This window comes from Pteropus vampyrus, unplaced genomic scaffold (genome assembly GCF_000151845.1).
Source record: "Pteropus vampyrus isolate Shadow unplaced genomic scaffold, Pvam_2.0 Scaffold81, whole genome shotgun sequence".
Taxonomy (NCBI): Eukaryota; Metazoa; Chordata; class Mammalia; order Chiroptera; family Pteropodidae; genus Pteropus; species Pteropus vampyrus.
The window spans coordinates 1,271,402-1,286,824 of NW_011888862.1; the positions used below are offsets into that span (position 1 = coordinate 1,271,402).

Consider the following 15,423-nt stretch of genomic DNA (forward strand, 5'->3'; position numbering starts at 1 on the left):
AGAAATACGCCTCTGCCTCTTGCCACTCCAGAATTTGGAAATGTGGCAGGGCAGGGATAAGGAATTGGCTTGGCATAAGCCAGTGTATCTAAAATCCAGTGTGTATAAACATACAAATTGCTTGTGGGTTCTTAGAGCTTGGCAATAATGCCTGATTCATCACATCTGTCCTAGGGCGCCTCCATGCTCCTCCATATGGCAAACTATGGCTAAAAGAGTGTTTTTGGAGTTGTACCAACTAAACTGTGTATCTTTTGGCAAGCAGTTACATCTCTCTAGTATTTGCTTTCTTCATTTATTAAATGGTGATGATAACATCTATATCTCATGGTTTTGTTGTAAGAATTACATGTAATGATACATGTATAAAGCTCATACCACAGGCATCCATTTCTTTCACTCAGCAAGTATTTTATTGAGTGTTCTTTACGTGCTAGGCATTGTTCTAAGAGGTTGGGATACATCAGCAAACAAAATAGACAAATATTCCTGTCCTGGTGGAGCATAAATTCTAGAAAGTAGAGTCAGACAATGAATATGAAATATAATAAACAAGTAACTTATTTAGGATATTAGATGGTGGTAAGTTCTAGAGAAAAATTAAAAGTACAGCAGAGCAGGGAAGGGTCAGGAAGGAGGGTGGGGAAGGGGCTGCTTGCGGTATCAGAGAAGGTGAGAGGCTGAAATTAGAGAAACTATTAGGAGAGGAAGAAGTCGAAGCATGAATATTTGGGAAAAGAGTGCTCTGGGCAGAGGCGTAAATATGCTTATGTATATTAACTATCTTCCACTCACCGTCTTTAAAGTGGTGTTTTAATTGAATTTAATCATATTGACAATAACAATTTTAAAAAACATGGTAAACATTTATCTAGTGCTCATTATGTGCCAAGCACTATTTAGGCTTCTCATGTATTAACTAAATTGATTCTCATAGCAACTCTTCGATATAGGTACTGTCTCTGAGAGAGGCACTACCCTATTTTGAGATGATAAAATTTAGGTTTCAGAGAGAAATTAGATTAGAGAGAAATTAGTGAGTTGTTCAAAGAACAAATCAAACGAAGCATTCTGAATCAAGTATTGAGCATTCCGCCACCACATCACACTGCCCAGGTGGCCTGGGGTGGGAGTTGGGGGTGTAGAGAGAGATCTAGATTGTAAAGGGGCATGAAGGGTCTTTTGGGGGTGATAGAAATGTTTTGCTGATTTTATGGTGGTCCTTTCGCAATGACCATCGAAACTTATTGAACTGTATACTTGAAATGGATGCAATTTATTATACATAAATTATTCCTCAATAAAATTGACTTTTCAAAAGGGTACTGGGAAAATTAGTTTTGTATATCTTGAAATCACCAGCTCCATCACCCCAGTTACCCCACAGACCATTTCTCCTTATTTATCCATGTCCCGAACGTGTTGGCTAAGTGTGATTTTCTCTTAACTCCCTTACTTTTTTCCTTGAGGTTTGACTTATATGGACTATTAAGTTTGAATCTCTCCACAGAACCCAGGGATGGCTTCTACATTTAACGAGTGAGTAGCCAAGAAGTTTGACTGGCAAAAAACAGTACAAGTTTCTCTTCATTCACTGCTCGTGGTCCACAGGATGCTAAGATGGCCTTCGAGATTCCCATCCTCTGGGAAACACACCCTGTATAACTCCCTTTACTTGAATGTGGGCACGACCTGGGACTATTATGGGGAATATAAAGTAACCCCTAAATAGGTGACCTTACTTGGCAAAGATGATGGGGTGTCACTCCCATAATTACATTATGTAAGACTCCATGGTAGCTAACCAGAGAAAGACTCTCCCTTGCTGGTCTTGAAGAAGTGAGCCGCCATGTTGGCAGAGGATTCACGAGAGGACCACATTGCAAGGAACTTCGGGGGACCTTTAAGAGCTGAGAGTAGCTCCTGGTTGACAGCCATCAGAAATGAGGAACCTTAGTTCTGCAGTGATAAGGAACTTGGTTGTAGCAACAGCATGAGTGTAGCAGAGGCTCCCGACACCTTCTCTGCAGCCTCGTATGGTCCTGAGTGGGCATGCCCCTGCTAGGTTTGCAGGACTCCCAACCCACAGAAACCGTGACATAATCAGTGTGTGCGATTTCAAGCCACTACATTTGTGGCACTTTGTCACCCAGCCATAGAAATTGAATACACTGCTCCTTAAAAAGATTCACTCACTCATGTAACGTTCATTGAGCCCCCGTTGTGTGTACTGGCCCAGAACAGCTCCCTCAGGCTAGAAAGCTCCACCATACTTCTCTTGGTTTAAGCTAATTATAGTTAAGTGCTTGCCTCTGTGTTCCTTGTGTAGCATATCATGGGGGTCAGAGCACAGTTCTAGAAGCCTAACCACCTGGGTTCAAATCTCAGTTCTGCTTACTAGCTATGTGACCTTAGGTAAGTTATTACCTCTTTGTGCCTCAGTTTCTTCATTTGGAATGGGGGGCGTTAATAGTTGCTACTCCATTCATATGGGCCACACGAGTCAGAGTAGGTTAGGTTATGCTGGGACAACAAATTAACCATGGAACCTCAGTGACTTAATGCGATGAAAACATATTTTCATTCATGTTAGGCGTCCAACTTGGGCTTTCAGGGGGCTCTGCTTCTCATAGTTCCTCATGGACCAGCTGGTGATAGGTCGTACAAATTGAGATGCCACCATTTTAACATATGGCCTAGGGAGAGGTGAGGGTCATTTACCACCTTGGCCACAGAGTGACACATTTTACTTCTGCTCACAGTCCATGCTTTAAAAGCAGTCATGTAGCCCCACCGAACTCCCATCGGTCAGGAAGAGACTTGAGCAAAGAAGCAGCCCACCACGTGGAACTCTGTCCAGGTCAAGAGAAGAGCCAGTATGCGAGCTCTGAGGAAACAATGACTGACATATTCACGGAGGGGTAAGAAGCCCACTGTGACAGGTGTGTGGTGACTAAGGACAAGAGTTGTAGGAGAAACCACTGGATGGCAGGGAGGGGCGGGGTCATGACCCACGAGGCAGCGGCTCATTCTTCACAAACAAATCTCCATGTCTGGGAATTTCTGTTGACTGTCCTATCTAAAATAGCATCCCCCTTCGTCCTCAGCCTGCTTTAATCCCGTCATTGAACTTACATGTAATCATATCATGTATTTATTATTCCTCCCTGTGGTCTTCCCTACCAGAGAGTGAAATCCACATGGACGGCTATTCCTGTCCTGTTCGCTGTATCCCCGACATCCACACCTAGCAGACTTAATAAACGCTCGGCGAATGACTGACCGAATGAATGATTGTGTAGTTCAGCTTTCCTTCCACACACCAAATTTGATGAGTTCAGTTAAGGAAGGCGTTGTCTGACTTAAGGGCCACTCCACGATCAAATTTTTCATTTAGATCTTTTAGGATTCGATCACTGGAGAGAACATTAGTTCCCCATAGAGCTTATGGCAGGAAACACATCTGCATCTTACTTCTGCAAACCACAGTGCTTCCAGGCCAGATGAGGGAACAGGCCTGCTTAGGCATGAGTGTCACTTGGCTCTTTCCATCACTGGTCCCTACTCATACCTAGTACGGAGAGTCTGAGGACAAGAGCAGTTGTGGAAACCGCATCCATCCTGAGGCAGCCCCGCCCTCAACATAAAGGAGATCCGACCCCCTCGAGTATCAGAAATCCAAGCTTTCTCACTCTGAAGTCTTTCAAACTGCGAGTTCCCTGAATAAAGCCAGACGGTCTAAGATCTGCTTAGTTCAAATTTACTTTCCTAGAGGAGGATATATGTGTTTTTCATTATTAAATATCTTGTTAAAATTTTTTGAAAGCTTTGTGTACATTACTTTTCAAGTAGGTTTTATTTTTATTTTTTGTCGAGCTATAACTGACATATAACATTAATTTCCGGCGAACATATTTCGGTATTTGAATATATTGCAAAATGATCACCACGATAAATCTAGTTAACATCCATCACCACACAGTTACGTTTTTCTTCCTGTAATGAAAACTTTTAAGATCTACTCTCTTAGCAACTTTCAAATATGCAATACTTAAATTCGTAATGCAAACATTAACTGTAGTCACCATGCTGTTCTTCACACCCTTAAATATCATATATGGGCCAGGCAAGTGATGAATTATTTAAATTCGTTCTCATGATAATACTGACTACAGACATTAGCATCACCATGTTATAGATAAGGAAACAGATCCAGAGAGGTCGAGACATTCTGCCCCAAGTTCATCCAATTAGTGAGGAAAGTAACAGATTTTGAACATGTACTTTCAAGTCTGCAGATTGATTCTCATTTTATATTCCACGGCTAGAGGTACTAAACTGTGGTATGATTTTTAGATTAAATCTTCCTGCTACTAAATAACTGACTTTCTGATAAATATTTGTTTAAATATGTGTTTTATCCAGCGATTCCACCTCTAGGTATTTATGTGATAAACTAAAACATATGTCGCCCCGATGACTAGTACACAACTGTTCATAGCAGCATTATTCATAACAAACAATCCAAATGTTCATCATCTGATCGATGAATAAACAAAACGTGGCATATCCATACAATGGAATTCTATTCAGCGACAAAACGGAATGAAGTATCAATACGTGCTACAATGTGATGAACCTCAAACTTATGGGAATGAAGTATCAATACATGCTACAATGAGATGAACCTCAAACTTATGGGAAATTGAAGACGAAGCCAGACAAAAAAGATCATGTGTTATATGATTCCATGTATATAAAATGTCCAGAATAGGCAATCTTTAGAAACAAAGTCGATTGGTTGCGAGAGGCTGGGGCAGGGAAAGGGGAGTGACTGCCGATGAACATGATGAGGGATAATATCGGGCTGACAGAAATGTTCTAAAATTGAATTGTGGTGATGGTTGCACAGTTCTACAAATTTAATAAAAATCATTGAATTGTACACTTAAAATGAGTGAATTGTATGGTGTGTAAGTTATACCTCAATAGAGCAGAGACAGACAGAAAGGCAGGCAGACAAATAAATGTCTGTGTTGTCTGTGTTGTCTGAGATGTCTGTGTTGCCTCTTAAACTATTAACTCTCTGAATACAGGAGGTATCTGTAATTTTGACTTCTGTACCCCAAGTGCCTAGCACATGTGCTGGGCACAGAGTAGAAGCTCAAAGAAGCTCTGCTTCCTGAATAGCGCAATGACTGACATTTGCCTCACTGAATTTTCTTCCCAGATCTCTCCAGCGTATAGATTTCTTCTTAACCATCACAACCAGGCTTTGAACCAAACAAATTGCCTTGTGTTCAGGACAGCTCAGCGCAATATTATCAAGGAAAGCACATTTCTGTCTTGGAGGCTAAGGATGGAATGGACCGATGTGAGTGGAGTTTAGCCTTCCTGCAGCAAAGCTCCCCGTTGCAGGCTCTGGCGCCCAGAACCAGGGACCCCTTCAAGGAGAAACAGACCAGGTCTGACCAAGAACTGCCCAGATAGGGTGTCCTGCTGACTGCCCATAACCTGGAGCTAGGAGACAGGCTGGAGGAGGGACAATAGCATTTCTGGAAGTCAAAATATTTTCTTTTACCCAGTTGCCAACTTGCAGGGAAGGAAATTAAAGCAAAGCTGCTTACCTAATTTAGGGCAAGGATATTTTCCATATTTTTGTAGCAATTTTTATTTATGAGACCCGAAAGGAACCAGGGGCATGCAGAAAGCAACAGTGTCTGCTGGCCTTGTAGTACATGATGGGCTGCACATTTCCTTCTCGTGCTTTTAAAAATGGTTTTTAAAAAAACTCCAACTTGTAAAATCACATACATCTAATTCTGAGATTTAAGGCCAAGAGATGTGACCTGAGTTGAGTCACATCTGAGTCAAAAGGAACTGCTCCATCTCTCGTCCACCCAGAGCAGTGCCCTCCCCATAAAAAAAAAAAAAAAAAAACTGTGTTTGTCCCAGATTAACATCAAATCTTGAGATGATGTGGGAAAATGACCTTTTGCTTTATTTGTACGGTGTAGCAATGGCGTCCTTGTGTTTCCTCCTTCCCAACCCTCTGAAAACACTTTCCAAATTTATTTCAGCTCTGGTCAGGGAATAACACAATAGGAATATCATAGTGACTTTGTAGTTTTAATGACTCAAATCCACAAAGAAAACATCACCACCATGTTGTGTTTGAATATTTATTCCAAAGTGATCCATTGAATTCTCGTGAGATTTAAGATGGCATTCTGATCTCCCAAATCGTAGGAAGCAACCATTCTTCCCCCCAAATCGACCATAAAGGCTGTACCGGGATGGGATTCAAATTTACGATATCGTATGACAAGGACTGTACCAGGCATTTTCCCTCAACTTTCCAACTAAAATCCTATGGTGATACAACAGAAGATAAAAACACACAGCACCAGCAAGCCTTGACCTCTGCCAGTGTGTTGCTGGACTCTCACAGGCCTTTCTGCTAACCGCATGATTGACTGAAATGGTTTTAAAATATAGTGGTGAGGCTTTGGAAAGTATGTGAGCATATTCTCCCATCTCTCCCCTCCTCTCTGCCCCCTGGTTGAGATGTGCATGGTCTGTCCCAGCCTGAAACTTCCTACAATGTGACAGCAGCATTGTACGTGTCTCTTCTCGGTAGAGTTGATGAATGTCTCTCTCCCTACATTCAATTCAGAACGGCAGCACCCACAGGACACCTGAGAAGAGTGAAAGGTGGTGTTGGGACAGCGAGGACATAGTAGGATTTACACAGTATGCAAATATATTTGCCTTGAATTCAACTGTGGGTGCTCTGGAAAATATGTGGATGGAGCATGTGAAGAGGGTTGAGGGTGGGAGAGAGGCGAGAGAGGCCGTGAGAAAGCACAGTCGGCATCTAGATATTGATTCCACACTACTTCCCACTCAATGAGGATGTCCCTCCAGGAGTGCACATAACTTCAAAAATGTCACTCTTTCAAATTCAGAACAACTGACTCTTGACTTTGGTTCATCGGTGTCTGACCCCGTGTGCCTCCCACAGAGAGAATGGCTCACCAAGCTGAGCTGGGCTTAGTGTTCATAGTCCTTCATTTTTAAATACAACATGGCCTTCGATTAAAGGGCAACCAAGTCAGACGGTGCTCAGTCAAAGACTCTGAGATGAGCTCCAGGGTCAGAAGAGAAACTAGCAGCGCAGTTGGAAATAGAGGAGATAGAGAATTCCATCTGGGTCAGGCAGAGCAGGGCTCATTGTGAGCACACAAGACATCTGACTTTGGCTAGGGCCTGAACGCATCCAACTGCTGACCGGTCCCTAATCTAAGGGAGGATGCGACCAGCACCCATGTGGGCAGAGTGTGCACTCAGAGGGTTCGGTTGTAAGAGGTCATTATTAATTTATGTTGCTTGTTCACTCTTCCTTGCTTCCTTGGTTAGAGAACCCCACTGTCCTTTGGGAAAGACAATATGTCCAGCCAAAATATTTTTATTTTTATAGCCTCTCTTGCCCCTGGATATTGCAAAGTCACCAGGTGCTGGCCAGTGAAACATGAGTAGTAATGTGCATGGATGTCTGGAAAGGTTCCTACCTAGGCCATTCATTCATTCACTCATTTTCATTTATTCATGCACTCATTCAGAAAATAGCTCTTGGCTACTTATTGTGATCCAGTCTCTGGCCAAGAAGATTGTGAAAGAAGATTGAGACATGGCCCTTACCCCACGGTCTCATGGGAAAGGCAAATAAAACTCAACAGGCGATCATGCTATGATGCAGTGAGGGTCCCACGGGGGTGAGTATGGGGTGCCGTACAAAGAGAAGGGGCCTGGACCCAGGTAGGAGTCAGAGAAGGTTCAGTTGAGTTGGTGACAGAAGGTGAATGGGCACTAACCAGCTGGAGAGGGCCGACACTCCCAGCAGGAGGACCGGCATATCTGATGGCTTTTACTATACTTCAGGGAGTTCACTGTTTTCACTGGGTCTGCCATTGTTCAGCCTCCAAAATCACTAGATCGGCATAGGAATTAGAAGTTCTGCAACTGAGAGACTCCCTGAAGGAATAAGCTTTGGAACAAATGGTCGAGTTTAATTAATGAATAACAGAAGAGGATAGGACATCCACCTTTTTAAAAAGCATCCATCCATGTTGGTGCATGTATGTCCAGCCTGTTGCTTCTAAGTGCCGCATCATGTTCCATAGTGTGTATCCACCACGTTTATCTTATCCATTCCCCCACTGATGGATACCTGATTGCGTGCAACTCCCCATCGCCACAACGTGCTGTGACGAATATCTCCTGTGTTGCCCTTTATGAACCTGTGTAGAGAGTCCTTTGCCCCATACATACTCAAGAGCAGAAGTCCTGGGTCATAGAGTAAGGACAAAATATTGCAAGATTGACTTCCAGGCGGTTGCACCAGTCCAGACTCTGACGGTCATGAAGAGTCCCAGATCCCCGTGTCCTCACCAACACTTGACATTTTCCAGCTTTCTAACTTTTAACATGTTGAACTTAAAGCGCTGTTTCATTGTTGTTTTAATTTGCATTTCTCTAATAACAAATGAGCTTGAGCCTTTCTTCATTCATATATTTAATAACAAAGTTCTCTCTCTCTCTCTTTCTCTCTCTCTCCCTCTCTCAGAATTTCTGTCTATTCATATCTTTGCCTGATTTTTCTGTTGAGCTTCCTGATTCTACCACTGCTGCTAAAACCTGAGTTGAAGCAAAGTGCTCCTACAGACTGGTGGCTACCTGGGAGTCACTATAAGGAAATAAAGGGCAATATGGCAGAATAATGAAGACATGGACTTTGTAGCCAGACTGCCCTGGTTGGAATCCCGCCTCTAGTCATTATAGCTGAGTGACCTTGGACAAGGTACTTAACCTTCAGTGTCTCAGTCTTCTTATGTGTAACCTACCTCATAGGATTGTTGTAAAGATTAAATACTTAGAAAATGTTTAAAACAGCGCCTGGCACATAGGAATTATATTCGAATATAAGCTATTGTTATTTGAATACTCCCTGCCTCCTACTGAACCATGCTCTGCACCCGAGAAAATAGAAACAAGGCAGAGACAAAACAGCTCTCAGCCCGGAATTGGAGCTCACCCTTCCTACTACTCACACGCATAACTCTTGCCAAGATCTTGAGCTGTGGACCTGTGTTCTCATACCTGGCTATAAATCCATCAATGCTGCCACTTCCCGCCTTGCTTGTGATGTGACTCGTGGCGCTACCACAGTAGCGGTCATCTTGGACTGTGAAGTGCCCTTGAGGAGGAAGACGTGTGCTGGGAAGATAAAGGAGGGAGATTCAAGGAACCTGGGTCCCAGATAAATGTGGAGTCGCCATCCCAGTCTCCTTTCAAGAAGAAAACAGTAACCTCTATTTTTTAAGCTATCATTATTTTGAGTTTTATGCAGCTAAATATCTTCCTCCTTTACACACTGTTTAAATTTTATACACTGTTTAAATTTTAAATGAATCCCACCCTGAGATATAAAAAACATGCTCCCTGTGAGGCCAAAGACAGGCCAAGATGGAACTTCCCCCCCAGAGAGGAATATTTACAAAGCAATTGCTTTCCCTCCAGGTAAGCAGGTATTATTTGCTTTTATTTTAAAAGAAATCACTGTGCATTCAATTCAAACGTTCCTTGCTGAGCTTTTCTCGTTCAGCATTTTAAGCTCATGTGATTAATTTTACTGACGGTCTAAAGCACGCAGACATAAAAATTGAATCTAAATCACAGATAAACAAGGAGTACACATAACAATATATTAAAAGGCAAAGAGACAGGTGTCCTAACACTCAAGCAATTATTCATAAACTATCATTAGACGGGGAAAAGGCACAGGATGTTCCTTACTGTTTATAAAAATTAACCCATCTCAACCAAATCCTCCTTTTTCTTATCTCCAATAATTGCCAAGCAAGTTCAACTGCAAAGCTAAAGAATTTGCCAATCTCTTCTTTCGCAAGTTTATTCCTCTGTGTATACACTGTGAATTTTCTTCGATATTTCGGAAGTTGTTCTTTAGACTGACTACCTTTAGATAAATTACCTTCTTACCTAACCACGATGGGACTCATGTATAGAGCAAAATCAATATTTATGAATAATTTACCTTCCACTTCTTCCCACCAAATTAAACAAATTGGCCCAAAAGGAATATGGTGTTCTGCGGATAGCAAAAAGGGTCATGGCGGGTGAGCTGTCGTCCCCCACCTTCACCCGGTCCATTCATGGCAAAGTCAGAACTGGCTGCCGCGCCTAGAACATTCCTCCAATCCCACCGCGTTCATCGCTCACCCGCCATTTCCTTTGAGCTGTCTCCGTCCCACTCGTTGGTTCATCGCACTCCGGTCTTCGTTACTCAATGATCATTTGGTTTTTGATCCTGAAAACTACCCACGCCATCACATATTTTATAAAACTAGGCAGTCTTATTGCTTCCCCCTCTTCTGCAGAACTTGGTTCTCTTTCTCTTCATCTCTTTAAATAGAAGAATAATAACACCCGGTCACCGAGCCAGTTGTCACTGCGTTTACGTGGGCTTTGCATACGAATCTAATGTTACTCTCTCGATATTGCTACGAGGTAAGAACCGAAGGAAGAAAGGAAACTTAGGTTCAGAGAAGTCAAGTGACTTGCTAAAGTCCCCAAGACACTTCCACTTTATGCTCCAACCTTCTCTCTAATGCGAGGCACATACGTAATTTTGCATGTACAAAATGTAATTTTGGAAGCCAGACATAAAAAGTAAAAACAGGTGAAATTTATTTTAACTATATATTTTATTTAACCCAACTATTCCAAATAGGATCGTTCCGACATACAATCAATGTAAAAAATAATCATCGATAAGATATTTTATATTCTTATAGTCTATCTCAGTTTGGACAGCAAATTTTTGTTAGAAGTACTTGATCTGGATTTAGGTTTCATAAAATATACAGTTGAAAAGTAAATTTACATACCCAGGTTGGACCAAACATGTTTAAAAGTTTTCTAAACAATAAACGGGGTATCGGTTTTATTGTAAAGTTTAAATTTAACTTCATTATAATTACATAAAATTGAAAGCAGCTTGTCGGTCACACTAGCCACATGCCAAGGGCTCAGCAAACACACGGGTCAGTGGCTGCCACGTCGGACAGCATAGCTCTAGATCTACAACTGCGTCCTTCCAGACAATGCAACTACACATTCCCATCTGAGTGCGTGCAGTGAGTAGGGCTTCTCCTCCTCTGTGAGAAAAGCTCATCACGTCCCCCCGCACCACAAGGGTGCAGCTCAGACCCCTTTCCTACACTGACTCTCCTGATCCACCCAACAGGAAGCGAGCCTCCCCTCCCCCCAACTCACAGAGCACTTCCTCTGGGCTTCCTGAACAGTGATCATCCCATTTGTCTTTGTATGACAGATGTCGCCTTTCATTCCTGTCGTCTGTACCGCCGTCTGTGATCTGCCTCAAAATGTGTCAAAGGCAGCTCCCCAAAAATATGTCTCGCAAGAACTACCCAAGATAATTTGTGAAGGATATATTAAAAAGAGACTAGTCTAAACCTTTGAAATGAACATCTTTAGTCTCCACAAACAAAATCAGAAGAGGAAAACAACTTCAGGAAAAAAAGTGTAATCTCTTTGGTGTCCTTATATAAGCTGAGAAAGAATATGGAGGGAAAAAATTAGTGTGCCTTATTTTTTTACGTTTTATAACAGACACATTGGTCTCCCAAAAGAGGCGATTTAAATGTACATATTTCTATATGTTTCTTACAGTAAGGCGGAATAAATATCCAAACCACGTTCCATGGAAAAAAAAAACTAGGAATGTTGGATAATGTATTTTAAAACTTAAAGATATGCATGAGTGGGCAAGAAAGTCAGAAACACTTAGGTCTCCAAATAATCAGAACGGATGTTGCATACCCACATCCAGTGTTGGCCTGGAAGGCATTTGTTGAACCTGGTGGACCTACATTCTAGGTTTCCTGGTCTCACAGACTTCAGGGAACTAAATGCAAATCCCAGGGTCTGCCCAAAGTGGCAGGTTGAATGAGACTTTCCTTCCCATAGAGCTGAGACGCCAACAGGACATACCCTTGTGGAAAGAAGAAACACCCCTCCCTCCAACCAGGGGAAGGAAAAATTTCCCCCTCGAATCTGGCTGGCAGAAACAACTGCAGCGTGCATCCCCAGTAGAATGGGCACATGTGGCATATACGTAGAGGAAATATGGCAGAGCGACAAGAAACAATAAATTATGGACAAATGCAACATCGTGGATGAACTTACCAATACGATGAAAAGCAAAAGAACCAGACACAGAAGTATATACTGTATGATTCCATTTATATAAAATAAAAAAATTGGGGAAAGCAATCTATTGTCGCTAGAGGTTTGAGTATTAGTCACCCTTGGAGAGGATAGGTCAGAGACCATGGTTATTTATCCACTTACGGCAACACTATATTCTGAAATTTGAGGGTATGATGCCCGCTTGTATTATTCGTTCATATATGTGTGTATGTGTCTTTAAACATAAATAAAATATATAAATTACATATTTATATAAATACAATTCATATTTTATTATTATATATTTACTTATAAATATATATATTTCACTTATGCTCACATCCTCTCCATAGCATTCTGATACAGTCTCCTAAGCAGCCCCTTGCCTCATATCTCTCGCTGACTTCTGGCTAAATCCATGAAAACAGCCCCGAACTCTGAGTAAGTGACCTCTTTGCACCCCAGGAACTAAGGTCCAAAGGCGGCAGGATGTAAAGTGTGAGGTCTGCACACCAGCCGCACATAACACACGCGTACAGAGCAGGGAATGATGGCAGAACAAAAGGTTCTCCCACCGTCGTTCCCAGCGGTCATCTGCCCACCAGCTCTCAGGGGAAGTCGGTTCCCAGAAGCCAATGGGCGCCACCTGTGGGTCAAAAGAGACAGGAGACAGAGAAAGGCGCATCTCTCCTATCCGATGGCATTCTGTTGTGCGCAGGAGCCAGCGCCTGTGTCGCAGAAGCAGGAGGAAGCAGCCCCAAATCCAGGACCCCTTTATTTACATGACGAACAGGACATGAATGCAGAAAGGAGGAGGGTGAGCCTCACCAATGTGTGGCTCGTACCGTAGGTCAAACTGGGGGTGCAGCTACCTAGCTAGCTCAGCTAACTAAATGGCACAAGTGGACATCGTGCCCTCAGATTTCAAAATACGGTGCTGCTAAAAATGGATAAGTAAATGATAAAGCTAAATCAATTTCCAACTGTGTGTTTCCCAGATACTTTCAAAATCTCAGTTTACCAAGAGCTTTCATAGTTCATTTCCTCATAGGTACTGGTGTGATTTCACCAGCAATGACAGGCTGATGAGTTCCCTTGTGAAAGTGCCCCATTTGGACAAGTTAAATGAGTAAACCTGGTTAAATAAATATATTCACCAAGAGCCTCTGGGCATTAGGTATGATTTCTAAGAGCCCAAGCATTCTTGGCTACTTGTAAGTATTATTGGAAGGCTCTCAAAACAAACACTCCATTTGCCCGATCTTCAGCAAAGAAAATAATCAGCCCGTGTGAGCTAATGTGGGTGTTATTTTAGAATTAGCTTTGCTGCCATTTCAGGGTAGCTAATACCACTGTCCTCACCTTGAAGCCTTTTGAACTGAGATTTAGGAGGCGGGCGGGCTACGAAGCTTGTGACTTGAGTGTGGGTCTAAAAATCACTCATATATGAGTAGATTCGGTCGGGTCATGCAGAAGACTTTCCCTCAACTCACTAGGTATTTGGATCAGGGAGGTGATTGGTGAGAAGAGCAATCACCAGGCAGTCACCAGGGCTTTGCAAGGCAAAGGGTCCCGCCATTAGTTGAGTACTCTGCTGTCGCCATCTTAAAATTATTAATAAGTCTTGAATAATGGGCTCTGCATTTTAATTTTGTACTGGGCCTCCCAAATTATGTGACAATCCTGGAAATAGCAGTGTGGCTTTACTTCCACCCTCTCCCTGGACATCTTTCTTGTCATTTGCATAAATGGTGGCCCCTTCCACTCCCCACCATCTCATCCATGCATTTGCTTTGTGCAGTTTCAGTTATCTGTGGTCAACCACAGTTGGAAATATTAAATAGAAAATTCCAGAAATCACCAATTCATAAATTGTAAATTGTGCACTGTTCTGAGTAGTGTGATGAAATCTCACGCTGTCTTGCTCCATCCCACCTGGCACATGAATCCTCCCTCCGTCCAACGTCTTCACACTGCAGACGCTCCCCACCCATTAGTCACTTAGCAGCCACCTTGGTTATCAGATCAACTGTCGCAGTAGCGCAGTGTCATGTTCAAGTGACACTTATTTTACTTAATAATGCCACAGTCACATAACTTGTATTACAGTATATTGTTGCGATTGTTCTATTTTATTGTTAGTTATTGTTGTGAATCTCTTACTGTGCCTGATTTGTAAAGTAAACCTTACTATAGATGTGTACGTATAGGAAAAAACATGGTATGAATAGGGTTTAGCACAATCTGTGGTTTCAGGCATCCACGGAGGTCTTAGAATGTATCCCCAGCATACAGGGGAACTACTTAAAATATTTTCTATTCATACTAAATTAAAATGTACTTTTTAGCAGCTGGGTGAAGGATGAAAAAAAGGATCAAAGAACAGTAATATGAAAAGACAACATCATAAGGAATGGAAACTGGGCGTGGGACATATAGGAATTTTCTGTACAATTTCTGCAACTTTTCTAGAAATCTAAACTTACTCCAGCTGTCATAAATTTACAAAGTAAAAGAAGTGTTTTTTAAAAATACCATTGTAAAATAATAAAAAATTAAAACAAAAAACAATCCTGTCACACCTAAAATAAAGCATAAACGATAACATTCTTCTGAAAAATTACCAGACCAAAGAAAAAATTAAAAATTGAAATTATAAACTTTATAATATAATGCTAATGTTATTTTTAGAAGTATTAAAAGATTTAACTAAAATGTTTAGATATACAAAAAACATGCTTAAAAATCAACAGTTTACTTTTAAATCAGCGACAATAGCAAAAATGAAAATTCCCTCTGCAATTGCCACAAAATCAATAAAAGAGCTACAAGTCAATTTAGTAAGAAATCTGCATTATCGATATACATGTATGTGAATGGACTGTAAAATGTTGCTAAAAGATACTATAGAAGACTTGAATAAATGAAGAACCATACTCTATTTCTGGCTGAAAAGATTTAATTTTGTAAAGATATCAGTCTTCCTCAAATTAACCCATAAAAATAAAATCTTTTTGTAATCATCTGAAAAAAAAGAAAAAATTCAAGACAAATCTCTCTATGTCCGAGGGGAGGCAGGAAAGACCCTAGGGGAAAGGGCAAAGTCACGGGCTGAACCCTGAGATCCAGGGA

At 41.7% G+C, this 15,423-nt stretch overlaps 1 protein-coding gene across 1 annotated transcript in view; it reads right to left on the bottom strand.

The window, feature by feature from the left end:
- The window catches only part of ARHGAP6 (Rho GTPase activating protein 6), a 477,103-nt gene that overhangs the window by 304,652 nt on the left and 157,028 nt on the right, over nucleotides 1-15,423 (bottom strand). The window lies entirely within an intron of this gene.